The following is an 8,194-nucleotide window of genomic DNA, read 5'->3' as shown; positions in this document are numbered from 1 at the left end:
TTTTTTATTCTCGGTGATTTCAGTTTCGGTTAGCGAAAAGGGGGGTTTGGTGAGGAACGGGTTATGGTTGTCTAAATATAAAATGCATGAAAGAAATCATGCATTATACAAAGCTACATTATTCAGTGCAATCTCTCCCATGAACCTGAAAAGACATCAGCAATATGGTTTATTTGTTGTACTAAACAACATGGGGCAGAGCACCAGTGTTGCAAATGAAACCAGAACTGTGTTATGGCTGCGACTCTTATTTCTTTGAATAACACATTTAATCAGGGTTGTTTGGATGCTTTTTTTTATCGTATCAGCGCCTAGAAGCTGTGTGTCTGTGTGCTGAGGTGAATTCCACTGACCCCAGAGAATGTCAAACCAGGAAATCCCTGAGAAACACACACCAACAGAGAGAGGAAGGGAGGTGTGTTTACTGTTAGTTTTATTGCCGGCCCTTGGTAAACAGGAAAGGGTCGTTCTGGAAACCACAGTGCATTAAAGCCACCGTCCTCTCCTGTCCGGTCAGGGGGATTTCCTGAGCCAGCATCTCCAACTGTTCACACACACACACACAAACTGTCTTGTCCGGCGGGTGCCTCCATGTCACTCCATGTCACCCCATGTCCTCTGCAGCAGACCAGATCCAAGTTCCCTCCTTCGAGTTTGTGTGTGTGTGTGTGTGTGTGTGTGTGTGTGTGTGTGTGTGTGCACCCTGAGAAGTCCATCACTTTCAACAGTCATTGGGCTAATGACCTCAGCCTCGTGAATTGCGTTGGTCAGTGAGTGACGCAGTGGCTTAAGTGTTGCTTTGAATTTTCCAAACATATTCCGACCATGTAGGCTTAACGTAGTTGCGAATATAGATGTGCTCAGAGTGGGGGCTGTACATAAGGTTGCTTTTCACTGAAGTGTGACTGAGGTTTCACAGACAGACCTATCAGACTGCTGGCCCTTAAACACTCTCCTTCTATCTCACCCTTTCCTCTTCAGCCTACTGCGCCTTAACCTCTCTCTCCCTCTCCTCTTCTGTCTCTATCGCTCCGTCACCCCTCTCTCCCTCTCCTTTCCAGTCTCATTTCCTATCTCCCTTTCATATCTCCCTCTTCTCTTCTGTCTCATTCTCATCTTCACTCTCTATTTCATCTTAACCACTCCCTATCTCAACTTGATTCCCTGTCCAAACGATTTCTCTCCTCTTTTGTCTCCAATCTCTTTCTCTCCTTTTCAGTCTCTACTCTTTCCTTCCTCTCCAGTCTCCCTCCCTCTTTCCATTCTTAATTTCTTTTGTTCAGGTCCTTGTATTGTCTGTTACACCAACAGAGAGATTTACTAGTGTGGTGAGACTGCTGTTGTTTTGTTGTTGTTGTTATTGTTGTTGTCTTTCACAGTTTATAATGACAGTCGGAGGCATAGTGTCTACCCACCTCGTGTCCTTTTTCTTCCTCCCGTCGCTATATCATCAATTTATAGCTCATTTGTGACAGAAAAAGTATGAGTGAAGAAGGGTGAACTAAAGGAAACAAACCGAAGTCCATATCTCTCAACCCCCACTCTCAAACTTCAGACTCACAGTAGTCCCCACCACCCTATTGAGACAGCTGCTGTGGGTTCCACACCAGAAAAATACTTTCTGATTTACTGACAAGGCTTCCAAGGCCATAACTGCATCCCAAATGGCACCCTATTCCCTATGCAGTCCACTACTTTTGACCATGTCTGGTCAAAACGAATGCACTACCTAGGGAAAAGGGTGCTATTTGGGACACAAACCTTGCCTCTTTACATGAAAAATAGAGGATGCAGCTCTCTCGGTTGGATTGATGTCTGCAACAATGCCAAGAGGAGATGATAAGTTGCAGTAAAACCAGGGAGAGGCGTCTAATTTAGGAGTCCTGGACGGCTCACAAAACAAAACACCAACAGGAAGGGGAATTGTTAGTTGTGTCGACGTGTAGTATGTCGAGGGAAGTCTCTTCCTGTTAAAACAAACATGAAAATAAATGACTTTGCTGTGAATCAAATTAAATTGTATTTGTCACATGCTTTGTAAACAACAGGCGTAGACTAACAGTGACATGCTTACTTATGGTCCTTCCAAACAATGCAGAGAGAGAAAAAAAGTGTTTTTGTGTTGTGTGTCTGTTACTGTACTGCTTGTGCTCTGGGGAATTGTTTGTGTGGCGGTTTGTCACAACTGTCCTAGGATGCGTCGCACTAGCATCCTATTTCCTTTATAGTGCTCTGGTCAAAAGTAGTGCACTTTGTAGGGAATAGGGTGTGATTATTCTACTGTCTGTCTATCTACAGTATGGACACCAGTCTCCTTCCGTCTCCGAAGGCTGTCACCATGTATTCTCTCTTAATGTGTTGAAACCCTTTACCAAGTCTATTTGGCTGCTTTCTGTTTGACAAACGGGAGGACTTACATACTGTGATAACTTCCTGCTGTCCTCTTTCTCCTCTCTTCTCTGCTCACTCACAGACATCTGTGGAACACATTCACTTGACTGATGCCGCCAAATAAACCACACATTAAGCCCAAACACACACACTTATTCAGAGACACACACACACACGCCTTCAGCTTCTCTCACCAAGGGCTCAGTGGGGAGAGTGATAGAATGAGAGATGAGGCAGAAAACTGCCGGACGTTCAGTCGGTTGTTGTGTCCAGAGCCCCAGGGGGAGGGACCCAGACTGCTCCAATAACACCAAAAGTCACCGGGTCAGCTCTCCCATCGCTGCACACACACACACATAGACACACACAAACGAGCGCACTTGAACGCATGCACACACACAAACACACACACACTCCAAATAGATCCCAGATGCCCTCTAGTCTCGGCTCTGACCAGCGGAGCCACCACAAACCCTCCTCCCTCCTGCATCCAAAGAAGAAATGTCACATCATCAAAATTCGACAGAGAATACAACCGCATGTAGGCTTGTCTAAATTTGTCTAAAGTTATAAGATGAGTTGAAAGACAAAGCCCTCCATTGATTACTGATCCCCAACCTTGGACTTGCTCCAATTAGACCAAGTAGAGGAACAGGTCAGCTCTAACAGCACCACACACACACACACACACACACACACACACACACACCTTCATAAGAACAGAGCTACTCCCTGCCAATAGAAACAACTAGAACAACTAGGAAGCATATTTACTAGTTGTATTTTTATTATGATAATTACCATTGTAATTGTAGGGCTGTGCCAAGAAAGCCAAGGCCACAGCTCTTAAGGTTTCTTGGAGAATTCTAGCCAGATAAAGAACCTTTGAGTTAGGTGTGGGGTTCTTGACGTGGCATCTACGGTTCTTAAGAATTCTAAAAGGTTCTTGAAATGTATCAAAACCTTCAGATGTGTCCCTTTCATAGCACACAACACATTGTCCAGTATTAACTAGTGTTGATTTTTCAGTGTACCATTTCTAGTGTAGTTTCAAGGGTTAAATTAACACTCAGTGGTGTAAAACAGTGTTGGTGTTAATAACCAGAGTTGAACCAAACCACGCCCATTATTATAATTTTTCCCAGCATGCTCTATTGCAGGTTGATTTTTAGGTAGGCTAGCGGTTAACAGTGTTTTGCCAGTAACCAAAGGGTTGCTGGTTCGAGTCCCCAAGCTGACTAGGTGACAAATCTGACGATGTACCCTTGAGCAAGGCACTTAACCCTAATTGCTCCTATAAGTTGTTCTGGATAAGAGCGTCTGCTAAGTGACTAAAATAAATAAAACATATTGATTCATCTTATGCTACTCAAACATTAATAGCAAACATTTTCCTAAACTATTCCAATCTGTAACTTATTGCACCTGTTACTGTAATGGTTGTTCCTGTTAAGATGTTTTAGATAGCCTCATATCTTAGTCTTCCCAACCCTGGAAGTTTTCTGAATGCAGTTTGCCGGTGAACAAAAATTCAAAATGTTAGATAGCCCCATTCTGGCTGGATTCCAATAGGAATTACACATCACTTTGCAAACCAGCATAATGTGACTTGCAGGACTGATGTGGCCTGTGAACTATGAGATTCAGGCCACTGTATCAGGGTAAAATTAGGCCATCGAAAAAGGTCTTCTGAAAATAATTGCATTTTAATGACAACATATTCACATAAGATCTCATTTGGTGAAGGCCACAGGACTGAAATGAATGCAACAACCATGTCTCTGTCACTAGCAAACACGGTCAACGGTGGTAGTAGTAATTAAATAAATGTACTTGAAAGGTACATTGGGAAATATGCAAATAAGGCTTATTCAATTCCAGTCCTGAAACATTTCTGGTTTAAAATGTTCATATGGTTCTTCAAAGAACCATGCCATTTATGGTTCTTCAGAGACCCTAAAATAGTTTGCCCATAGCATTGCTCTCAAGAACCCATTTGGGAGACAGCCCTTGTCTTATCTGGCCCTATCAGTAGCTGCCGCCTGAGCTGAGCTGCTCTGCTCTAGTTAACCATTTGCCATTGGGCCGGGCGGTAAACGGTTTGATTTAAACAGTCTGTCCCGTTTCGCTGCGAAGATATATTACATCGTCCTAGTCGGTATTAGATAGAATGTTGCTGCCCTGCCCGCCTGTGGGGAAAACAACTAGTGGTTACCTAGGTTATCCCATTGGCTCACAGCAAAATCTTGACCTTTTTCAAATGCAGCTTGTTTTAGTCAATTACAAAACCACAATAAAGAATAGTACAAAATACCTAAAGATTACTTTTCAACATTGCCTGCTCCTGAGCGTTCTCACTACTTAGAAAAACGTAATATTGTAGGGGTTCCCTTATGCCCCTTTTCATGATTGTGCTAGCAGCCGAGGGAGTGAGTGCTAACTACCGACTGGAACATTAAGCTTGCCTAGACCAATAACACAAACAAACAGACTATACAGCTACAAGTAGTGAGTGGAGTTACAAACGGACTATATTAATCAAGTTACATGTCTTACCTGTGATCCATAGTTTTCCACATAGTTACGTGTAGCCTACGTAGACACCGGGTCCCCACATTTCCCACTCTTCCATGCCGAATAGCAAGAAGCCACAGGGCTCTTCTGATAGGTTCTATTTCCCTACGTGTGACCATTGCGGACATGAGGTCAGGACTTTTGACCTGGGTACGTGTACATTGAACAACACAGCATCTTTTAGATACATTTTGTTATCTCTGTGTAACAAACAAAAAAACTATGACGAAATTGGTTCTCTTACAATGGGGTCAATTGTAACAATGTTTGTTTTACCCAATTTGTGGCCGTGGTCAAGGGGAATTCCTAATTATTACAAGATTATCAACTCTGAGTATAGAGATCCTATTAAATTACTAGAGTGACTATGTCATAAACCCTCAAAGTTCCATAATGGGGGAAAACGGCAGCCATCTTGGTCAGGGAGAAATCCAAAACCAGTGTGATTGAAATGAATGGCAGTAGAGACATTGGTGATGCATTTCCTTCTTTTTCTTATGCAGGAAAATAAAAGTAAGGCTGTATCAGAAATGGTGTATTGGAATTATAGTCAACCAAAAAATTATAAATACAGTTTATACGGGTTTCATATCAATGTTCTGTATAAATAGCCTCTAAAAATGTACCTCTTAAGGATCCGCCCCCTTTTTAAAAAAAAATTCACCTAAAATGACATACCCAAATCTGACTGCCTGTAGCTCAGGCCCTGAAGCAAGGATATGCATATTCTTGGTACCATTTGAAAGGAAACACTTTGAAGTTTGTGGAAATGTAAAAGAAATGTAGGAGAATATAACACAATAGATCTGGTAAAAGTTAATACAAAGAACAAACCATCATCTTTGAAATCCAAGAGAAAGGCCATAATGTATTATTCCAGCCCAAATGCGATTTAGATTTTTGGCCACTAGATGGTAGCAGTGTATGTGCAAAGTTTTAGACTGATCCAATGAACCATTCTGTTCAAAATGTTGTATCAAGACTGCCCAAATGTGGTGGTCAATGTAATATTCCGGTGGAATATTCCGGTGGCTATTCAGTATGCTGAACAATTACATGAACAGTATGCCTCTACTGCCATAAACCTGCCGCTCCGGTATCGCTTGCCGTGCAGTTGCAGAGAAAACAGTCTATGACTTGGGTGACTGGAGTCTGACAATTTTATGTGCTTTCCTCTGACACCCCTTATTGTAAAAGTCCTGGATTGCAGGAAGCTTGGCCCAGTACAGTGATGTACTGGGCCATACACACTACCCTCTGTGTAGCGTAGCATCTGCGTCATCTGACCACTTCCGTATTGAGCGAGTCACTGGTACTTCCTGCCTTAGTTTTTGCTTGTAAGCAGGAATCAGGAGGATAGAATTATGGTCAGATTTGCCAAATGGATGGCGGGGGAGAGCTATCTGTATGCATCTCTGTGTGTGGAGTAAAGGTGGTCTAGAGTTTATTTTCCTCTGGTTGCACATGTGACATGCTGGTAGAAATGAGGTAAAACGGATTTAAGTTTTCCTGCATTAAAGTCCCCGGCCACTAGGAGTGCCGCTTCTGGGTGAGCATTTTCTTGTTTGTTTGGCCTTATAGAGTTGGTTGAGTGCGGTCTTAGTGCCAGCATCAATCTGTGGTGGTAAATAGACGGCTACAAATAATATAGATGAGAACTCTCTTGGTAGATAGTGTGGTCTACAGCTTTTCATAAGGTACTCTACCTCAGGTGAGCAATACCTCGAGACTTCGATTCTAGTATTCTAATTCCTAATTATATGGATATTACATTAATGCTTTGCTTACCAGCTCTCAGTTCTGAGTTACAGGTTAAAACATGACTGGCATTTTCTCAAAATGTATACGGGACAGGACTTTGATAATAGTTATCTTCTCTGCTTGCTGTCAGTTTAGAACAGCATATTTGGGTGTATCAGTGAGCAGCCTGTCTGTGTTTTATTTCAGTGCACAGATAAATGTTAAACATAGATTGTCTCTGTGAAATGGGACTGGAGACACACAGCCTGGTCACGTGGCCTGGCTCATAGGTCAGAATGGCAGCTAGTGTGTGTGGGAAAAACAGAAGCCAGCATACAAGCTAAGCTACAGAGGGGATGTGTGTGTGTGTGTGTCTCCCCTCCACCTTCTGCCCCCCTGGCCCCTGGCCCCTGGCCCCAACACACCACCCTCCACCCTTCCTCCCTGCAGATAGGAGTGTCTTTGAAGAGAGGCCTGATGGAGGGGGAGATAAGATGGGTCTCTCAGGATGAGGAAGCCTGGTCTGGCTACTGGGCGTCCGGGCAGGCCTTGACATGCTGTGTGTGTGTGTGTGTGTGTGTGTGTGTGTGTGTGTGTGTGTGTGTGTGTGTGTGTGTGTGTGTGTGTGTGTGTGTGTGTGTGTGTGTGTGTGTGTGTGACACAGGGTGAGCTTGGTGACTAGATTAGAGGCACCTGTTGGTGCAGATTCCAAATTCCTCTTTTTCCTGGTGTGTGTGTGTGTGTGTGCATACGTGTGTGTGTGTGGAGCAGTATGTGTTTTCTGTACTTGTTGAGCAGTGTTTGTGTGGTGGCTGGGCCCATGCTCTGCTGGGACCGCTGGAGGAACAGTGGCTCTCTGTGGTTGGAGGGGGGCGCCCCAGCCTGCCCCAACCCTGCTCCCTGTAACCCTACTCCAGTGATAACCATCGCACCCTGGGCCGGGGCCCACCGCCTACCCCCAGCCGGCCCCAACAGTCCCCCGCCTTGGGGTCACCGAGGAGGGGCAACACTTTCACATCAATGCAGGCCTGTCTGGAGGTCTAGCATAGCTCCACTGAATCCGATAACTGAGTCACACATTTGCACCGCTTTGTTTTAAGCCTGGGTCACGTTCAACTCACAAGGTTGGCCTTCCACAATGCGGTGTCTGTGCTGCTGACTGTTGAGACGGGAAGGAAAGGCAAGTATTGGAAAAATATAGGAAGAGTAAAAAGGGAATTGAATCATTCAAGCCATAATTGTGAGCGATTCTATGACATTATCACTACAGAATAACAATATAATTGGCCACTTATTTCCTACTTATGATTCTAAGACTGACCGGGAGGCAATTTGTGAAGTAAAAATGGTGTGAGTAAATGCAGAAAAACGGAGGAAAAGCTTTCATTGACTGGCTGTGGCTGGGAGAGAGATCTGTATTCCAAATGGCACCCTTTTCCCTTTATAGTGCACTACTTTTTACAGGGCCCATAGGGCTCTAGTCAAAAGT

General features: G+C 43.9%; 1 long non-coding RNA gene across 1 annotated transcript; it reads right to left on the bottom strand.

Annotated features, from left to right (window-relative positions):
• Window positions 1–693: 693 nt before the first annotated feature.
• On the bottom strand, window positions 694–5,168 carry LOC110536609. The gene is made up of 3 exons (XR_002475481.2): window positions 4,948–5,168; window positions 2,418–2,477; window positions 694–1,967 (listed from the first exon to the last, which is right to left on the bottom strand). It is a non-coding gene; the product is annotated as an uncharacterized LOC110536609 (long non-coding RNA).
• Window positions 5,169–8,194: the final 3,026 nt, after the last annotated feature.

The sequence above is a fragment of the Oncorhynchus mykiss genome, chromosome 11 (assembly GCF_013265735.2).
Source record: "Oncorhynchus mykiss isolate Arlee chromosome 11, USDA_OmykA_1.1, whole genome shotgun sequence".
Taxonomy (NCBI): domain Eukaryota; kingdom Metazoa; phylum Chordata; class Actinopteri; order Salmoniformes; family Salmonidae; genus Oncorhynchus; species Oncorhynchus mykiss.
This window is presented reverse-complemented; position numbering and strand designations above follow the sequence as displayed.